The 21,915-nt window shown below is 40.3% G+C and overlaps 1 protein-coding gene across 4 annotated transcripts in view; it reads left to right on the top strand.

Moving 5' to 3' along the window:
- TMEM185A (transmembrane protein 185A) overlaps positions 1 to 21,915 on the top strand; it is a 161,607-nt gene that overhangs the window by 6,567 nt on the left and 133,125 nt on the right. Inside the window, exon 2 of one of the 4 annotated variants that reach the window (XM_049872228.1) lies at positions 7,871 to 7,947. The exons of the other annotated variants lie outside the window; for them this stretch is intronic. The gene's annotated coding sequence lies outside the window, so the exon portion shown is untranslated. The remainder of the gene's footprint in view (positions 1 to 7,870; positions 7,948 to 21,915) is intronic. 4 annotated transcript variants of the gene reach the window in all.

The following is a 21,915-nucleotide window of genomic DNA, read 5'->3' as shown; positions in this document are numbered from 1 at the left end:
AGGGAGAGAGGGCGGGAGAGGGGTTTTCACTAATTAGATAGTAGATAAGAACTATTTTAGGTGAAGGGAAAGACAACACACAATACAGGAGAGGTCAGCACAACTGGACTAAACCAAAAGCAAAGTTTCCTGAATAAACTCAATGCTTCGAAGGCCAGCGTAGCAGGGGCGGGGGTTTGAGGACCATGGTTTCACGGTCATCTAAGTCAGTTGGCATAATAAAATCTATTAAAACATTCTGCGTCCCACTTTGGAGACTGGCATCTGGGTCTTAAACGCTAGCAAGCGGCCATCTAAGATGCATCAGTTGGTCACAACTGACCTTGGAGCAAAGGAGAATGAAGAACACCAAAGACACAAGGTAATTATGAGCCCAAGAGACAGAAAGGGCCACATAAACCAGGGACTACATCATGCTGAGACCAGAAGAACTAGATGGTGCCTGGCTACAACTGATGACTGCCCTGACAGGGAACACAACAGAGAACCCCTGAGGGAGCAGGAGAGCAATGGAATGCAGACCTCAAATTCTTGTCAAAAGACCAGACTTAATGGTCTGACTGAAATTAGAGGGACCCCGGAGGTCATGGTCCCCAGACCTTCTGTTAGCCCAAAACAGGAGCCATTCCCAAAGCCAACTCTTCAGACAGGGATTGGACTGGACTATGGGATAGAAAATGAGCTGCTTGGATCAAGTAGAGACACATGAGACTGTGTGGGCAGCTCCTGTCTGGAAAGGAGATGAGAAGACACGGGGACAGAAGCTGGTTGAATGAACACGGGGGTACAGGGTAGAGGGAAGGAGTGTCCTGTCTCAGTAGAGGGAGAGCAACTAGGAGTATATGTTGTTAGGTGCCATTGAGTCACTTCCGACTCATAGTGACCCTATGCACAACAGAACGAAACACTGCCCGGTCCTGTGGCATCCTTGAAATCGTTGTTATGCTTGAGCTCATTGTTGCAGCCACTGTGTCAATCCATCTCGTTGAGGGTCTTCCTCTTTTCCGCTGACCCTGTACTCTGCCAAGCATGATGTCCTTCTCCAGGGTCTGATCCCTCCTCACAACATGTCCAAAGTATGTAAGACGCAGTCTCGCCATCCTTGCCTCTAAGGAGCATTCTGGCCGCACTTCTTCCAAGACAGATTTGTTCGTTCCTTTGGCAGTCCATGGTATATTCAATATTCTTTGCCAACTCCATAATTCAAAGGCGTCAACTCTTCTTCGGTCTTCCTTATTCATTGTCCAGCTTTCACATGCATATGATGTAATTGAAAATACCATGGCTTGGGTCAGGCGCACCTTAGTCCTCAGGGTGACGTCTTGCTCTTCAACACTTTGAAGAGGTCCTTTGCAGCAGATTCACCCAATGCAGTGCGTCTTTTGATTTCTTGACTGCTGCTTCCATGGCTGTTGATTGTGGATCCAAGGAAAATGAAATCCTTGACAATGTCAAACTTTTCTTCGTTTATCATGATGTTGCTCATTGGTCCAGTTGTGAGGATTTTTGTGTTCTTTATGTTGAGGTGTAATCCATACTGAAGGCTGTGGTCTTTGATGTTCATTAGCAAGTGCTTCAAGTCCTCTTCACTTTCAGCAAGCAAGGTTGTGTCATCTGCATAACACAGGTTCTTAATGAGTCTTTCTCCAATCCTGGTGCCCCGTTCTTCTTCATATGGTCCAGCATACAGATTAAATAAGTATGATGAAAGAATACAACCCTGATGCACACCTTTCCTGACTATAAACCAATCAGTATCCCCTCGTTCTGTCCAAACAACTGCGTCTTGATCTATGTAAAGGTTCCTCATGAGCACGATTAAGTGTTCTGGAATTCCCATTCTTCGCAGTATTATCCATAGTTTGTTCTGATCCACACAGTCGAATGCCTTTGCATAGCCAATAAATTGCAGGTAAACATCCTTCTGGTATTCTCTGCTTTCAGCCAGGATCCATCTGACATCAGCGATGATATCCCTGGTTCCACATCTTCTTCTGAAACCGGCATGAATTTCTGGCAGTTCCCTGTCGATATACTGCTGCAGCTGTTTTTGAAAGATCTTCAGCAAAATTGTGCTTGGGTGTAATATTAATGATATTGTTCTATAATCTCCACATTCGGTTGGATCACCGTTCTTGGAAATAGGCATAAATACGTATCTCTTCCAGTCAGTTGGCCAGGAAGCTGTCTTCCATATTTCCTGGCATAAACGAGTGAGCACCTCCAGTGCTGCATCTGTGTGTTGAAACATCTCAATTGATATTCCATCAATTCCTGGAGCCTTGTTTTTCGCCAATGCCTTCAGAGCAGCTTGGATTTCTTCCTTCAATACCGTCAGTTCCTGATCATATACCACCTCTTGAAATGGTTGAATAGCGACTAATTCTTTTTGGTAGAATGACTCTCTGTATTCCTTCCCTCTTCTTTTGATGCTTCCTGTGTGGTTTAATATTTTCCCCATGGAATCCTTCACTATTGCAACTCGAGGCTTGAATTTTTTCTTCAGTTCTTTCAGCTTGAGAAACGCCGAGTGTGTTCTTCCCTTTTGGTTTTCTATCTCCAGCTCTTTGCACATGTCATTATAATACTTTACTTTGTCTTCTCGAGAGGCTATTTGAAATCTTCTGTTCAGTTCTTTTACTTCATCAGTTCTTCCTTTTGCTTTAGCTGCTTGACGCTCCAGAGGAAGTTTCAGAGTCTCCTCTGACATCCATCTTGGTCTTCTCTTTCTTTCCTGTCTTTTCAGTGACCTCTTGCTTTCTTCATGGATGATGTCCTTGATGTCATTCCACAACTCGTCTGGTCTGCGGTCACTAGTGTTCAATGCGTCAAATCTGTTCTTGAGATGGTCTCTAAATTCAGGTGGGGTATACTCAAGGTCATATTTTGCTTCTTGTGAACTTGCTCTGATTTTCTTCAGTTTCAGCTTGAACGTGCGTAGAGCAACTGATGGTCCTTTCCACAGTTGGCCCCTGGCCTTGTTCTGACTGATGATATTGAGCTTTTCCATCGTCTCTTTCCACAGATGTAGTCAATTTGATTTCGGTGTGTTCCATCTGGCGAGGTCCATGTGTATAGTCGCTGTTTATGTTGGTGAAAGAAGGTATTTGCAATAAAGAAGTCGTTGGTCTTGCAAAATTCTATCATTTGATCTCCAGCATTGTTTCTGTCACCAAGGCCATATTTTCCAACTACTGATCCTTCTTCTTTGTTTCCAACTTTCGCTTTCCAATCGCCGGTAATTATCAATGGAACTTGATTGCATGTTCGATCAATTTCAGACTGTAGCAGCTGATAAAAATCTTGTTTTTCTTCATCTTTGGCCCTAGTGGTTGGTGCGTACGTTTGAATAATAGTCGTATTAACTGGTCTTCCTTGTAGGTGTATGGATATTATCCTATCACTGACAGCCTTGTACTTCAGGATAGATCTTGAAACATTCTTTTTGACGATGAATGCAACACCATTCCTCTTTGAGTTGTCATTCCCAGCGTAGTAGACTATACGATTGTCTGATTCAAAATGGCCAGTACCAGTCCATTTCAGCTCACTAATGCGTAGGGTATTGATGTTAATGTTTTCCATTTCATTTTTGACTATTTCCAATTTTCCTAGATTCATACTTCGTACATTCCAGGTTCCAATTATTAATGGATGTTTGCAGGTGTTTCTTCTCATTTTGAGTCATGCCACATCAGCAAATGAAGGTCCCGAAAGCTTTACTCCATCCACGTCATTAATGTCGACTCTACTTTGAGGAGGCAGCTCTTCCCTGGTCATCTTTTGAGTGCCTTGCAACCTGGGGGGCTCATCTTCCAGCACCATATCAGACAGTGTTCCGCCACTATTCATAAGGTTTTCACTGGCTAATGCTTTTCAGAAGTAGACCGCCGGGTCCTTCTTCCTAGTCTGTCTTAGTCTGGAAGCTCAGCTGAAACCTGTCCTCCATGGGTGACCCTTCTGGTATCTGAATACCAGTGGCATAGCTTCCAGCATCACAGCAACATGCAAGCCCCCACAGTACGACAAACTGACAGACACGTGGGGGAGGCTATATACTGACAGACACGTGGGGAAGGAGTATATAGCAAGGTGTATATAAGTTTTTGTATGAGAGAGTGACCTGGTTTGTAAACTTTCACTTTAAGCACAATAAAAATTAAAAAAATCATTTCCATTACTTGATAATTACGTGTTTTTCTTGGCTGTGAGTTCTTTGAAGGCTAAGATTTTGAGATGCTTGATAAATATATGTGCTAAATGAGTGGATGTTCAGTACACATAGACATATACCACTGGAAAATCTTTGTTGTAGGGGAAAGACAGTGGATTGAAGGAGGAGTTTCAGGTTATAACAGAGGAGCTTTCTAGGCCTCCAGGAGTTGTTTTCTAGTATTGACCTTGGGAATTCTGATTGTCATGCCTGATCATAGGATCATAGGATCATAGGATCATAGGATCAAGGTGACTAGAACTTTAGATCTAAGCCTTGAATTGAATGTGATAGATATGTTCTTTATGACTGGTAATTTGTACTTTGCCAGATATGACCCAGTATCATGAAAAATGATTGCTAAATGAGATTGTTGAAATTGTGTGGCAGAACTTCCCTGTTTTATAATACGAGCAACAGCTATAATAGGTAAAATTTATAATTTACAAAGTGCTTTTTCACATAGCCATTTCTTAATTGATTGATTGATATGTAAGAAAGCAGATAAGGAAAGAGACTCAGAGGAGAGTAGCTCACCCAAGATCATACACCTCAAGTGGCAGGCGAGGACTTGAATGCGGATGTTTTCGTCAGCCTGTGCCCTTTCTGGTAGTCCTTTTTAAGCTGTTGTTAGTTGCAGTCCAGTCGATTCCAGCTCTCGATGACCTCGTGTGCAGTGTAGGGTTTTCCAACCTTTGACCTTTTGGAAGCAAATTGTGAGGGCTGCCTTCTGAGGTGCCACTGGATGGGTTTCAACAGCCAGCCTTTCTGCTAGTAGTCAAACACGTAACCGTTTGTGCCACTCAGGGGCTCTGTCCTTTTTAAGAGTGATTTGTTTTTATTTTACTTTTGTGCTTTCTTATATCTAGCGGTTAGATACTCTTAAACATTTTTCATCTTAAACCAGTTAACATTGCCCCTAAAAGACTTTAAGTTTTGTTAAGAAGGTTCTGTTCAGTGTTAGAGGTGCAGTCCCTTTAATGGTTTCTCAGTGTCAGTTAGCAGTTGGGCACTTGGGGCCATTCTCTCAAGCTGTACACAGGGAATCACTCGCAGGGATGTGCCCCCCTGTGAAGATGGGGGAGCTGGGGAATGGGAGCCAGTTAAGCCAGCAGCTTGCACCAGAGAACACTGACAGGGCTAAAAGGAGTCCGGTTGTGTGATTTGATTTGGGGAAAATAGATACCAGAACTTTGACACTCACAGAATCATCTGTTCGCTGTGTGGCTTTGTCTTCTTCTCTCTTCAAAGTGAAGAGAGGGTATTCCAGCTTGAGTGGAAAGCTCCATGTAAATTTCAGAGAAAACACTAGCTTTGTAGTTTGGTCTGTGTGACACTTCATAGTGATAATATGTTAAAATTACAGAATCAGAAGAAAGTGAACTATATTCCTTTTAAGGGCATAATTGCTAAACTGACATTTAGGAAGTAGTCGTTAATGCCAGAATATCCAGTGGATCCTCCATTAGCTGGTTTGTGGTTATTGCTGAGAGGTGCCGTCGAGTCGGTTCCAACTCATAGCGATCCTAAGCACAACGGAATGAAACACTGCCCACTCCTGCACCATCCTCACAATCATTGTTATGTTTGAGCCCATTGTTGCAGCCACTGTGTCAATCCATCTCCTTGAGGGTATTCCTCTTTTTCTCTGACCCTCTACTTTACCAAGCACAATGTCCTTCTCCAGGGACTGGTTCCTTCTGATAACATGTCCAACGTACTTCAGACGAAGTCTCACCATCTTCCCTTCCGAGGAACATTCCAACTGTACTTTTTCCAAGACAGATTTGTTTGTTCTTCTGGCAGTCCATGGTGTATTCAATATTATTCGCCAATACGTAATTCGGAAGGCTTCAGTTCTTCAGTCTTCCTTATTCATTGTCCAGCTTTCGCATGCATATGAAAAAAAAAAAACGAGGCGATTGAAAATACCAGGGCTTGGGCCAGCCACCTTAGTCCTCAAGGTGACATCTTTGCTTTTCAACCCTTTAAAGAGGTCTTTTGCAGCAGATTTGCCCAATGCACCTTTTGATTTCTTGACTGCTGCTTTCATGGGTGTTGATTGAGGATCCAGGTAAAATGAAATCCTAGACAACTTCAATCTTTTCTCCGCTTATTATAATATTGCTTATTGGTCCAGTTGTGAGGATTTTTGTTTTATGTTAAGATGTAATCCATACTGAAGGCTGTAGTCTTTGATCTTCATCAGTAACTGCTTCAAGTCCTCTTCACTTTGAGGACACAAGGTTGTGTCATCTCCATATTGCAGGTTGTTTTTGAGTCTTCCTTCAGACCTAATTCCTCGTTTTTCTTCACATAGTCCAGCTTCTCAGATCATTTGCTAAGCATACAGATTGAATAAGTATGGCGAAAGGATACAACCCTGACACACACCTTTCCTGATTTCAGACTATGCAGTATCTCCTTGTTCTTTTTTTAACAACGGCCTCTTGGCTTATGTACAGGTTCCGCATGAGCACAATTAAGTGTTCTGACATTCCCATTCTTTGCAGTGTTATCCATAATTTGTTATAAGTCACTCAGTCGAATGCCTTTGCGTAGTCATTAAAACATAGGTAAACATCTTTCTCGTATTCTTTGCTTTCAGCTAGAATTTATCTGACATCAGCAATGATATCCCTGGTTCCACGTCCTCTTCTGAATCTGGCCTGAATTTCTGGTAGTTCCCTGTTGATGTACTGCTGCAGCTGCTTTTGAATGATTTTCAGCATAATTTTACTTGCGTGTGATATTAATAATTTCCACAGTCTGTTAGGTCACCTTTCTTTGGAATGGGCACAAGTATGGGCCTCTTCCAGTCAGTTGGCTAGGCAGCTGTCTTCCAAATTTCTTGACATAGGTGAGTGAGCACCTCTAGTGCTGCATCTGTTCTCTACAGCATCTCAACTGGTATTCCATCAATTCATGGAGCCTTGTTTTCATCAGTGCCTTCATTGCAGCTTGGGCTTCTTCTTCCTTCAGTATCATCAGTTCCTGATCATGTGCTGCCTCCTGAAATGGTTGAATGTTGACCAGTTCTTTTTGTTTTTACACTTGGGCTTTGATCTGAATGCTTCTTAGAGAAGTAACTCAAAGTAGTTTAGGTTCGTAGGGCTTTGACCATGAGTTTTTGTATTTTTTGTCTGTTTTTAATTAATTCTGTGTCACTGTGTTCTTGCTGCCTCTTATCTTCTTGCCAATCATGGTTGGTATTTTATATGCAGTCATCTTTTTGGACTTGGCTTCAAACTGTATTGGCATAGTTGAGATCTTATTCTTTCTTCCCCCAGTTAAAAAAAAAGCATAAATTACATCTTTAAAACTTGCTAATTGCATTAACTTGTTTATTGATCAAGTTTGTAGTTCATTTTTTCAAAGAACCGGTTACTGGTGTCATTTATAAGCTCCATTTTTATATCTATATTTCTGCTTTTAGTTTTAGTACTACATATTTTGGCTTCTTACTCTGTTTCTTTTTTAAATTTCTTCTGCAGAAACTCAGCACACTCACTAGTGTTCCTTTTGCCTCTTTTTTCTTTTCCCCCTTTCTTTTTCTTTTATTTAAACTTCTGCAGCAGATACATTTTGATGTTTTAGTTACGTGTTAGAAGTATTTTAACGATTCTGTAATAGTGTTCTGTTTCCTCCTTGTTTTAGTTATTATTTCAAGAAGGAAGCTAACAGTTACCAAGAATCACCTGTTTGGTGCCATGCCCTGCAAGAACTGCTGTCTGGTAGGTTTTTTAATCCTTACCTCGGCACAATCTGGTAGCGGTAATACTAACTGCAATTTGCCGATGAGGGGCCTGAGGCTCAAATAAAGTCACGCAAATAATCTCCTTAAGTCTACTACACTGCTTAACAAATGAGTATTGACGAAGATCCCTGTGGTTAGACAATTTTCAGTCCATTTCGTTGGTGTATTGTGAATTGTGTAGACTTTTCTGCCCCCAGTCTCTACCCATTATTAACCGGTTTTGTCAGCACCATTTGTTTAAAAAAAAAACAACTGTCTTTTCCCCATTTGGAGTCCTGGTGGCATAGTGGTTAAGAGCTTGGCTGCTAAACAGAGGATTGGCAGTTTGAATCCACTAGCTGCTCCTTGGAAACCCCGTGGGGCAGTTCTACCCTGTCCTGCAGGGTCGCTATGAGTCGGAATCCACTCAACAGCAATGGGTTTTTAATGTGTTTTTCACCCATTTAATCAACTTTAATCTTTTTAAAGATCAGCAGACTGTAGGCGGATGATTTAGGTCTCTGGGTTCTTGATTCTGTTCTATTGGTCTATGTGTCTGTCACTGTACCATTACCAGGCTGTTTTGACTGCTATTGCTGCATAGTAGGTTCTGAGATCAAGTAGTGTGAGGCCTCCTACTTTGTTCTTTTTCTTGAAGAAATGTTCCCATTTTTAAGAGAATACAGAAACATTTCATATGATATCCATCATGAAGATAATGAAGAAACTGACGAAACACCCGTTCCGGAACCTCTTAAAATTGCTCCTATTCTCAAAAAAAGACCAGGGTTCTGTTCTTTTCACTGTGATCCATGTGGTTAGGCAATTTTCAGTCTATTTTGTCAGTTTATTGTGAATTGTATAGACTTTTCTGTCTCCAGTTTCTACCCATAAGAATCACTTTATACACTCTTACGTACCTTATGTCACTCTCTGTGGCTAAGAAAATCTTCAGTGGCTCCCTACTGCCTCCAATGCCCTTTCTTCCCAACCTCCCACTCCTCACCCCAAGATTTACGGGATGTATTCTGTGTGTTCCAGTCTCCTGGGATATGACAGACTGTCTTGTACTTTTAAAAATGTTATCCCCTTTGTCTGGCGTTCCCTCTTCTCAACCTGCTGCTCAAATCCCACCTACCTTCCCAGCTTTCCCAGGGAAGTTAGTCTGCCAAGTCCTCCAGTTTTCCGTAATACATAATTGTTGTTGTTGTTAGCTTACAACAGAACAAAACATTGCCTGGTCCTGCATCATCCTCACATTTGCCAGCGTGTTTGAGTCCATTGCTGTGGCTGTTACGCCAATCCATCTCTCTGAGGGTCGTTCACACCCTCGTTGGCTCTCTACTTCACCAACATGATGTCTTCCTCTAGTGACTGATCCCTTCTCAAGACGTGTCCAGAGTAATCGAGTTGGACGATGTTCTGTTGTGATCTATAAGGTTTTCATTGGCCAATTTTCAGAAGTAGATCTCCAGGCCTTTCTTTCTAGTCTGTCTTAGCCTGGGAGCTCTGCTGAAACCTGTCCACCATGGGTGTCCGTGCTGATATTTGAAATACCTGTGGCATAGCTTCCAGCATCATAGCAGTATGACAAACTTGCAGACAAGTGGTGGGCAATAAATCATTCTTACTTGTTGATAAATCATCCCCTTTTACCACTCCTAGTAGTCTTTGAGTATCTTGTGGGTAGAGACAGTTTTTTTCTCATCTTGTTATATCCCACACATTACAGGCATTCAAACAATTTTTTAAAATTTTAAATTCCATTTGTGCTCATTATATATTAGTGCCCCCGATCCTTTTTTTCCCCTGAAGAGATCCATATGCATGTAAAGAAAGTGTATTTTTGTGTACTGATATTTAATTCAGTCTAACCATGCTATTTTTGTCTACTCTAGTGCTTATTTCCATAGTTTTCTTAGGAACTTTGTCTACTTAGTCTGTCATGATTTACTATGGTAATAAACTGCTTCCCTTGTCCTTACCCAGGCCTGGTAAACCTTTGTTATCTCCTTTCTTATAGCTGGTTTGACTTTTGACATTGGTTTCAAGTGTGACTCTGGAATGCAACAGATTTAGATTTTATTTTACAATCCAGTGACCTTTTTATAGGGTTGCGTAGAGAGACTAGTGCCGCCCCCCGCCCCGACCAAAAAAAGTCTACATCCTGATCCTTGGAACTTGTGAACATGTTACGTGGCAAAGGAAATTAAGGAAGCAGATGGAATTAAGGTTGTTATTCAGTTGACCTTAAAATAGGGAGATTATCCTGGATTCTCTGGGTAACCTAGTTGTAGTCTCCAGGATCCTTACATGTGGGAGAAGGAGGCAGAGTGATTTGATATGAGGAGGACTCAACTTTCCATTGTTGGCTTGAAGATAGAAGAAGGAGGTAATGAGATAAGAAATGTAGGTCGACTCAAACTGGAAAAGGCAAGGAAACAGATTCTCCCCTCGAGCCTCCGGAAGGAGCCAGCCCTGCTGACCCCTTGATTTTAGTCCAGTGAAACTCTTACTGAACTTCTGACCTCCAAAACTGTAAGATAATAAATTTTGGGGTTTTTTTAAGCCACTGAGTTTGTGGTTAAGAGCTCGGGTGCTAACCAGAAGCGTGGTAGTTCCAGTCCCCCAGCTGTTCCTTGGAAACCCTATGGAGCAGTCCTACTCTGTCCTATAGGGTCGCCATGAGTCAGAATCGACTTGAAGGCAACGGGTCTGGTTTTGGAAGTTTGTGGGAATTTTATGTACAATAGGAAACTAATAAGACCTTTCGATCCAATTGTATTTTTCTAATTCCAGTATTTGAATTATAAATTGTATTTTGTACCATGTGTACTCCTTTAAGTTCATCTGTTTCCTTTTCATTTTTCAAATAATAAACATAAAACTCTTAATTTCTCTTTAAATTATGGCAAAAGGTAATTGTGAAACAACCACTTTTCCAACATTTTAAGCATTTTGGTATGTCTGTTTTCACTATTCTTACTGTTCTTTTATTAAATAAGAAAACTCTCTTACTAGGGTGGTAATTAATTTACGGGGTTTACTCTCCCTCCCCAACCTCATCTTTTTTTTTTTTGTTTATAGTCTTCTTTAGAAAAGCTTCCACCTCTGTGTATTATCTAATTCATCTGTGAATCCTATGTTTATCATTATCCTTCTGTTTGTTAATATTCTCCACCTATTTTAAGTATTTTTATCTGCTTTCAAATCCCTTGTTTCTGGTAATGATATTTGTAGCTGTGGGCTTTGCTTGATGAATTGGTTCTGATTCTCTAGATTTTGCAATATTCTCCTTCTGCTCTCAGAATTTTCTTGTTTCCAGCTTTTGCATTCCAATCACCAGTAATTATCAGTGCATCCTAACTGCATGTTCAATCCATTTCAGACTGCAGCAGCTGATAAAAATCTTCTATTTCTTCATCTTTAGCCTTAGTGGTTGGTGCATAAATTTGAATAATAGTCCTATTAACTGATTTTCCTTGTAGGCGTGTGGATATTATCCAATCACTGACAGTGTTGTATTTCAGGATACATCTTGAAATGTTCTTTTTGATGATGAATGCAACACCATCCCTCTTCAAGTTGTCATTCCCAGCATAGTAGACTATATGATTGTCCAATTCAAAATGGCCAATACCAGTCCGTTTCAGCTCACTAATGCCTAGGATATCAATGTTTATGCATTCCATTTCATTTTTGACGATTTCCAATTTTCCTAGATCCATACTTTGTACATTCCAAGTTCCGATTATTAATGGATGTTTGCAGCTGTTTCTTCTCATTTTGAGTCGTGCCACATCAGCGAATGAAGGTCCCAAAAGCTTCACACCATCCACGTCATTAAGGTCGACTCTACTTTGAGGAGGCAGCTCTTCCCTAGTCATCTTTTGAGTGCCTTGCAACCTGGGGGGCTCATCTTCCAGCACTATATCAGACAGTGTTCTGCTGCTATTCATAAGGTTTTCACTGGCAAATGCCTTTCAGAAGTAGACTACTAGATCCTCCTTCCTAGTCTGTCTTAGTCTGGAAGCTCAGCTGAAACCTGTCTGCCATGGGTGACCCTGCTGGTATCTGAATACTGGTGGCATAGCTTCCAGCATCACAGCAGTACACAAGCCCCCACAGTGTGATGGACTGACAGACACGTGGGGGATCGGTAGTTGGAAAATATGGCTTTGGTGATGGGAAACAATGCCGGAGATGGGATGATAGAATTTTGCAAGACCAATGACTTCTTCATTGAAAATACCTTCTTTCACCAACATAAGTGGCAACTCTACGTATGGACTTCACCAGATGGAACACACAGGAATCAAATCGACTACATCTGTGGAAAGAGACGATGGAAAAGCTCAATATCATCGGTCAGAACAAGGCCAGGGGCCGACTGTGGAACAGACCATCAATTGCTCATATGCATGTTCAAGCTGAAACTGAAGAAAGTCAGAGCAAGTCCACGAGAGCCAAAATACGACCTTGAATATATCCCACCTGAATTTAGAGACCATCTCAAGAACAGATTTGACGCGTTGAACACTAATGACAGAAGACCAGGTGAATTGTGGAATGACATCGAGGACATCATCCATGAAGAAAGCAAGAGGTCAATAAAAAGACAGGAGAGAAATAAAATACCTAAACGGATGTCAGAAGAGACTATGAACCTTGCTTTTGAAAGTCCAGTAGCTAAAGCAAAAGGAAAAAATGATGAAGTAAAAGAACTGAACAGAAAATTTGAAAGGGCATCTCGAGAAGACAAAGTAAAGTATTATAATGACATGTGCAAAGAGCTGGAGATAGAAAACCAAAAGGGAAGAACACGCTCAGTGTTTCTCAAGCTGAACTGAAGAAGAAATTCAAGCCTGGAGTTGCAATAGTGAAGGATTCTATGGGGAAAATATTAAAAGATGCAGGAAGCATCAAAAGAAGATGGAAGGAATACACAGAGTCATTATACCAAAAAGAGTTAGTTGATCTTCAGCCATTTCAAGAGCTAGCATATGATCAGGAACTGATGGTACTGAAGGAAGAAGTCCAAGCTCTCCTGAAGGCATTGGCAGAAAACAAGGCTCCAGGAATTGACGGAATATCAATTGAGATGTTTCAACAAACAGATGCAGTGCTGGAGGTGCTCACTCGTCTATGCCAAGAAATATGGAAGACAGCTTCCTGGCCAACTGACTGGAAGAGATTCATATGTATGCCTATTCCCAAGAAAGGGGATCCAACCAAATGTGGAAATTATAGAACAATATCATTAATATCACACCCAAGCACAATTTTGCTGAAGATCGTTCAAAAACGGCTGCAGCAGTATATCAACAGGGAACTGCCAGAAATTCAGGCCGGTTTCAGAAGAGGACGTGGAACCAAGGATATCATTGCTGATGTCAGATGGATCCTGGCTGAAAGCAGAGACTACCAGAAGGATGTTTGCCTGTATTTTATTGACTATGCAAAGGCATTCGACTGTGTGGACCATAACAAATTATAAATAACATTGTGGAGAATGGGAATTCCAGAACACTTAATTGTGCTTATGAGGAACCTTTGCATAGATCAAGAGGCAGTCGTTTGGACAGAACAAGGGGATACTGAGTGGTTTAAAATCAGGAAAGGTGTGTGCCAGGGCTGCAATCTTTCACCATACCTATTCAATCTGTATGCTGAGCAAATAATCCGAGAAGCTGGACTATATGAAAAAGAACCAGGCATCAGGATTAGAGGAAGACTCATCAACAACTTGCCTTATGCAGATCACATGACCTTGCTTGCTGAAAGTGAAAAGGACTTGAAGCACTTATTAATGAAGATCAAAGACCACAGCCTTCAGTATGGCTTGCACCTCAACACAAAACAAAAATCCTCACAACTGGGCCAGTGAGCAACTTCACGATAATTGGAGAAGAGATTGAAGTTGTCAAGGATTTCGTTTTACTTGGATCCACAATCAACAGCCATGGAAGCAGCAGTCAAGAAATCAGACAACACATTGCATTGGGTAAATCTGCTGCAAAAGACCTCTTTAAAGTGTTGAAAAGTGAAGATGTCACCTTGAAGACTAAGGTGCGCCTGACCCTAGCCATGGTATCTTCAATTCGCATCATATGCATGTGAAAGCTGGACAATGAATGAGGAAGACCTAAGAAGAATTGACATCTTTGCATTGTGGTGTTGGCAAAGAATATTGAATATACCACGGACTCCCAAAAGAACGAATAAATCTGTCTTGGAAGAGGTACAACCAGAATGCTCCTTAAAGCAAGGATGGCAGGACTGTGTCTTACATACTTTGGACATGTTGTGAGGAGGAATCAGCCCCTGGAGAAGGACATCATGCTTGGCAAAGTACCGGGTCAGTGGAAAAGAGGAAGACCTTTAGTGAGGTGGATTGACTCAGTGGCTGCAACAGTGTGCTGAAGCATAACAAAGATTGTAAGTATGGCGCAGGACTGGGCAGTGTTTCATTCTGTTGTGCGTAGGGTCGCTATGAGTTGGAACTGACTTGACAGCAGCTCACAACAGCAACAATCTCTCAGAATAAGTCATCCGGGCTGGAGGAAAAAAAAAAAACCATCAAAGTTGGTTCGATTCCTACTCATAGCAACCCTATAGGATTGAGTAGAACTGCCTCATAGGGTTTCCAAGGCTGTAATTTTTACAGAAGCAGACTCCCACATCTTTCTCCCATGGAGCAGCTGGTGGGTTTGAACTGCTAACCTTTCAGTTAGCAGCTGAACGCTTTAAGCACTGCGCCACCAGGGCTCCTTAGTTTGTGATAATAACTTCTATTAGCTTGTGAATCTCCCACCCCTCCCCAAGCCCTTTTTTCTCAGTAGTCTAAGAGATGAAGTCATTTCATTTTTTAAATTGTATTTCAAATGAAGGTTTATAGAACAAACTAGCTTCTCCTTAAACAGTACACATATTGTTTTATGATATTGGTTAACAATCCTACAACATGTCAATACTCTCCCTTCTCCACTTTGGGTTCCCTGTTTCCAGCTTTCCTGTCCCCTCCTACCTTAGTCCTTGCCCCTGGGCTCCTGTGCTGCTTTAGTCACATTTTGTTTTATGGTCCTGTCTAATCTTTGTCTGAAGGGTGAACCTCAGGAGTGACTTCATTACTGAGCTAAATGGTGTCTGGGGCCATACTCTTGGGGTTCCTCCAGTCTCTATCAGGCCAGTAAGTCTGGTCTTTTTTTGTGAGTTAGAATTTTGTTCTATATTTTCCTCCAGCTCTGTCCGGGACCCTCTGTTGTGATCCCTGTCAGAGCAGTTAGCGGTGGCAGCTGGGCACCATCCAGTTGTGCTGGACTCAGACTGTTGGAGGCTGTGGTAGTTGTGGTCCATTAGTCCTTTAGACTAAACTTTCCCTAATGTCTTTTGTTTTCTTCATTCTTCCTTGCTCCTAACAGGGTGAGACTGATGGAGTATCTCAGATAGCCACCCACAGGCTTTTAAGACCCCAGATGCTACTCACCAAAGTAGAATGTCCTGCCATCCTTGCTTTAAGGAGCATTCTGGTTGTACTAAAGTAGGACATTTTCTTTATAATCTATGTTATGCCAATTGAGCTACATGTTCCCTGAGACCATGGTTCCAACAGCCCCCGTCCCAGTGATTTGGTCCCTCAGGGAGTTTGGATGTATCTATGGAGCTTCTATGACCTTGCCTTGTTACAAGTTGTGCTGGCTTCCCCAGTATCCTGTACTGTCTTACCCTTCACCAAAGCTACCACTTACCTATTGTCTATTTAGTGTTTTTCCATCCCCGCCCCTCCCCTCCCTGGCAACCATCGAAGATTGTTTCTCTTTGTGTGGAAACCTTTTCATGAGTTTTTACAGCAGTGGTCTCATACAATATTTGTCCTTTTTTGATTGACTTATTTCACTCAGTATAATGTCCTCCAGATTCATCCATGTTGTAAGATGCTTCGCAGATTCATCATTGTTCTTTATCGTTGTGTGGTATTCCATTGTGTGTATGTACCATAGTTTATCAGGTCCTCTGTTGAAGGGCATCTAGGTTGTTTCCATCTTTTTGCTATTGTGAACAATGCTGCAGTAAACATGGGTGTGCATATGTCTATTCATGTGAATAGACATTTTTCTCTAGGATATATTCCTAGGAGTGAAATTGCTGGATCATATGGTATTTTTTTTTTCTAGCTTTTTAAGGAAGTCCCATATAGTTTCCTAAAGTGGTTGTATCCTTTTGCATTCCCGCCAGCAGTGCATGAGAGTTCCAACCTCCCCGCAGCCTCTCCAACATATATTATTTCCTTTTGTTGTTGTTTTTTTTAATTTGTTCCAGTAATGCTGGGGTGAGATGGTATCTCATTGTGGTTTTGATTTGTATTTCTCTAATGGCTAGAGATCACAAGCGTTTCCTCACGTGTCTGTTAGCTGCTTGAATGTCTTCTTTGGCGAAGTGTCTGTTCATTTCCTTTGCCCATTTTCTAATTGAGTTATTTGTCTTTTTGTTGTGGAGGTACTGAATTTTCCTGTAGATTTTAGGGATTACACCTTTGTCAGATTTGTAATAGCCAAAAATTTTTTCCCAGTCTGTAAGTTCTTTTTTTACTCTTTTGGTAAAGTCTTGAGCATAAATGTTTAATTTTTAGAAGATCTCAGTTATCTAGCTTATCTTCTAGAGTTTGTGTGTAATTAGTTATGCTTTCTATCCTGTTAATTCCATGTATTAGGGTCTCTAGTATTGGTCTTATTTTTTCTTCTATGATCTTTATAGTTTTTGGTCTTATGATCCATTTTGAGTTAGTTTTTGTGTAGGGTGTGAGGTATGGGTCCTGTTTCATTTTTTTGCAGATGGACATCCAGTTTTGCAAGCACTATTTGTTAAAAAGACTGTGTTTTCCCCATTTGATGGACTTTGGGACCTTGTCGAATATTAGGTAACCGTAGGGAAATGGATTTACATCTGGATTCTCAATTCTGTCCCATTGGTCAATGTATCTGTCATTGTACCAGTATCAGGTTGTTTTGACTACCATAGCTGTATAGTAGGTTCTGAGGAGGTCAAGTAGTGTGAGTCCTCCTACTTTATTCTTGTTCAATAGTGCTTTACTTATCCGAGGCCTCTTCCCTTTCCATATAAAGTTAATGATTAATTTTTCCATCTCTTTAAAGAATGTTGTTGGTATTTGGATTGGGGTTGCATGGTATTCGTAGATTCCTTTGGGTAGAATTGTCGTTTCCACATTGTTGAGTCTACCTATCCATTGGCATCGTATGTTTTTCCATTATGTAGGTCTCTTGGTTTCTTGCAGTAGTGGTTTGTAGTTTTCTTTGTACAGGTCTTTTACATCCCTGGTGAGATTTATTCCTAAGTATTTTATTTTTTAGGGGCTATTATAAATGGTATTGTTTTCCTCATTTCCTTTTTGTCAGTCACATTACTGATATATATGAATCCAACTGATTTTTGTGTTTTTGTCTTGTAGCCTGTTACTCTGCTAAATCTATTAGTTCCAGTAGTTTTCTTGTGAAGCCTTTTGGGTTTTCTATGTATAGTATCATATCATCCGCAAATAGGGAGAGTTTAACTTCTTCATTACCAATTTGGATGCCCTTTATTTCTGTTTCTTGCCTTATTGCTCTAGCTAGGACTTCCAACACAATGTTAAATAAAAAAAAAAAAAGGAGTGGTGATAAAAGCCATCCTCGTTTTGTTCCTGTTCTCAAGGGGAGTGTTTTCAGCCTATCTCCATTAAGAATGATGTTGGCTGTTGGTTTTGTATAGATGCCTTTAGTATGTTGAGGAATTACCCTTCTATGCCTGTTTTATTGAGAGTTTTTTTTTTTAAATCAGGAATGGGTGTTGAACTTTGTCAAGTGACTTTTCTGCATTGATCGAGATGATCATGTGATTCTTTTATTTTTGTGGTAGATTACATTGATTGATTTTCTAATGTTGAACTATCCTTGTATGCCTGGTATGAATCCTATTTGGTTGTGTGTATCATTTTTTTGATATGATGCTGAATTCTGTTGGTTAGAATTTTATTGAGAATTTTTGCATCTATATTCATGAGAGATATTAATCTGTAATTTTTTTTGGCCTGGTTTTGATATAAGGGTTATGCCGGCATCATAGAATGAATTCAGAAGTAACCCTTCCTTTTCTATGCCCTAAAATAGTTTGCATAGTACTGGTGTAAGCTCTTCTCTGAATGTTTGGAAGAATTCTCCAGCAAAGGCATCTGAGCAAGGGTTTTTTTTGTTGGGAGTTTTTTTTTTTTTTTTTTTTTTTGCCTTTTCGATCTCTTGTCATTGGTCAGTTCAGATTTTCAATGTTATTTTGTGTTAGTGTGGGTAGGTAATGCATTTGTAGAAATTTGTCCATTTGTTCTAGGTTTTCCAATTTGTTGCAGTATGGTTTTTTGTAATACTCTGTTATGCTCCTTTTTATTTCAGTTTGGTTGGTTGTAATGTCCCCCATTTCATTCCTTATTTAGGTTATTTGCATCCTTTTCTGTTTTTCTTTTGTTAGTTTGGCCAGTGGTTTTTTGATTTTGTTGATCTTTTCAAAGAACCAACTTTTGGTTTTGTTGATTCTTTGTTTTCTGTTCTCTATTTCATTTATTTCTGGCCGGATCTTTATTATTTCCTTTCTTCTTGTGGCTGTGGGCTTCTTTTGTTGTTCTCATTTTGTTCCAGATATGTACTTAATGTTTTGATTTTGTCCCTTTTTTGGTGTGTGCATCTATTGCTATAAGTTGACCTCTGAGCACTACGTTTGCTGTGTCTCAAAAGTTTTGGTATGATGTGTTTTCATTCTCATTTAATTATAGGAATTTTTTTATTTCATATTTGATTTCTTCTCTTACCCGGTGGTTTTTAAGCAGAGTGTTATTCAGTTTCCATACAATCGATTTTTTTCCTTGTGCTTCCTGTTGTTAATTTCTACTTTGATGGCGTTGTGATCAGAGAAGATACTTTGTATTATCTCAGTGTTTTGGATTTTGTTGAGGGTTGCTTCGTGGCCTAAGATGTGGTCTATTCTGGAAAATGTTCCATGTGTGTTGGAAAAGAATGTGTACTTTGCAGCTGTTGGGTGGAGTGTTCTGTATATGTCTGTGAGGTCAAGTTGCCTAATTGCGGCCTTTAGATTTTCTGTATCTTTGTTGAGTTTCTTTCTAGATTTGTCCTTTACTGAGAGTGGTATGTTGAAGCCTACTATTATTGTGGAACTATCAATTTCTCTTTTCAGTGCTGTTAGAGTTTGTCTTATGTATTTTGGAGCCCTGTCATTCGGTGCATAGATGTTAATATGGTTATGTCTTCATGATGGACCATCCTGTTAATCACTATATAGTGCCCTTCTTTATCTTTTATGGTAGATTTTGTTTTCAAGTCTATCTGAGATTAGTATTGCCACTCCTGCTCTTTTTTGGTAGGTGTTTGCTTGATGTATTTTTTTACATCCTTTGATTTTTAATAAATTTCTCTTTGTTTTTAAGGTGTGTCTCTTTTAGACAGCATATTGATGGATCCTGTTTTTTTTTTTTTTTTTTTAATCCATTCTGTCACTCTCTGGCTCTTTACGGGTGCATTTAGGCCATTTACGTTCAGCGTAATTATTGATAGGTGTGAGTTTATTGCTGTCATTTTGTAGTGCCTTTTTTTTGTGTGTGTGTGGTGCCGATGTTTTCTTCGTCCTCTTACTCTCCTGTGCTGAATTCCTTTTGTTTGTGGTGGGTTTTTTTTCCACTTCTTTTGTTTTTGTAGATTTTGTTTTTACTGAGACTTTATATGTCTCCTTTTTATTTTGATGAGTAGGTTTGTTAACTTTCTTTTTGTTTTCCTTGAAATTTACCCTTATCTTCCTAAGTTTGAACCAGTCTATTATTACTTGGTATCACCTTGCCTTCGTCTTCATTAGAAAATGCTATATCTACATTGTTTATTCCCTCTTTTATTGTTCTGATGTTGTTGTCATTTACAGGTTAGCCTCGCTGGTTCCCTGTTGTAAATCTTTTGCTTTTAATAGTCCTTCAGAGTTCATTTCCTAGATTGGTATCTGGCTGGTGCGATCTTGTATCCTAGATTCAGGCTGTCGTCTGCTGTTGTTTGTTCTCAAACTGAAGGAGTCCCTGTAATAATTCCTATAAGTTTGGTTTGGTTTTTACATATCCCCTTAATTTTTATTTGTCTGGAAATGTCCTAATTTCACCATCATATTTGAATGAGAGTTTTGCAGGATATATTATTCATGGTTGGCAATTTTTTTCTTTCAAGGTTTTATATATGTCATCCCATTACCTTTTTGCCTGTGTGGTTTCTGCCAAATAATCAGAACTTAGTCTTACTGTTTCCCTTCTGTATATGACTTTTCGTTTTTCTCGAGCTGCTCTCAGGATTCTTTCTTTGTCTTTGGTTTTAGTGATTGTGATTATGATATGCCTTGGTGATTTTCTTTTGGGGTTTATCCTATATGGTGTTTGTTGAGCTTCTTGGATGGTCAGCTTTTCATCTTTCCTGATATTAGGGAAGTTTTCTGTCAGCAGTCCTTCAGTGATCCTCTCTGTGTTTTCCATTTTCTCCCCCTGTTCTGGAACTCCGATCACTTGCAGATTTTTTGTTTTGATTGTATCCCACATCATTCTCAGGGTTTCTTCATTTTTCTTCATTCTTTTTTCTGATTTTACCTTGAACAAAGTGGTATTCAAGTATTTGTCTTCAATTTCACTGATCCTGTCTTTCATTGTTTCAGACCTGCTCCTCAGACCTTCTATGTCATTGTCCATTTTTAAAATCTTGTTGTGTATATTTCTAATTGTTATTTTTGTATGATTTCCAGTTGTGAATTTATTTTGACATTTTGTTCCTGTATTATTTTTCTGAATTCTTCCATTTTTCTGTCTGTATTTTCTATAAATTTGCCTATTTTTTCCTCATTTTTTGTCTGCTTTTTGCTTCAACTCTCAGACAGCTCTGAATATTAGAGATTAGAATTCCCTGCCAGGTAGTTCCAGTGCCTTTTCTTCTACTAGAAAGTCATCTGGTGTTTTATTTTGGATGCCTACTGGAACCGCCCTGTTCTTTTTTTTTTTATGTTTTGATATTGCCTATTGTCTTCTAGAAATTCAGTAGTTATTTTATTTGTTTATTGATTGTAAATTTGTTTGTCTCATCCTGCTTTTTTGTTTTATTTGGTTATGTCTGAGTAGGCGGGCTATATGTTGTTTGTTGTTTGCTTGTTTGTGGGCAGGATATTTTTCACCTTGTCCAATGTGTAGGGCCAGTCGCTCAGCTGTGGTGCAGCAGGGCAGGTTCAGCTGAAGGGGCAGGGCTTGGATGAGTTGTTTATGGCATGTACTGGGGCCGACAAGGTGAGTCAGGGGTCAGTGAAGGGCAGTTTCTGGTAGGCCATGCCTGTGCTGCTCAGGGGTGCAATGTTCAGCACACGGTGTAGATAGGCAGGAGGAGGGAGGGGAAGGGGGGCGGTTGTGTTGTGTGGAGCTAGATTGGGTATGGGACAGAAGAGAGAGGAGAGAGAAAAAGTGCCGAAAAAAAAAGAAGTGCTGAGGGAGCCTGCTGTTGGTGTGGAGAGACGAGAAATGGAGAAATGAGGAAAAGGAAAACTGAAAATAAACAAAAACAAAAAATTCAATAAATGTCCCCAGGGATTGCACTGGCATGGCTGCACAGACTGGGACAGTGGGCTCCCAGGTCGCACAGTGCAGCCTAGTTAGAAGGGTTGGAGATGGCACACAGCCTCAGGTATTTGGGAGACAGGAAAAGAAGGTACATGGAAAGAGATAAGAAACCGAGAAATGAAGAAAAAGAGAAAGAGAAAACAAACATGCAGAAAAGAAAAAGAAAAAAAAAGCCCCCAGTGATCCCACCAACATGGTGGAGCAGACTGGGGAAGCAATTCCCCAGCCAATCAGTTCTTCACAGCCTGTCAAGAAGAAGCACACGGAGTCAGGTGTTTTCAG

Source organism: Elephas maximus, chromosome X, assembly GCF_024166365.1.
Source record: "Elephas maximus indicus isolate mEleMax1 chromosome X, mEleMax1 primary haplotype, whole genome shotgun sequence".
NCBI lineage: Eukaryota > Metazoa > Chordata > Mammalia > Proboscidea > Elephantidae > Elephas > Elephas maximus.
This window is presented reverse-complemented; position numbering and strand designations above follow the sequence as displayed.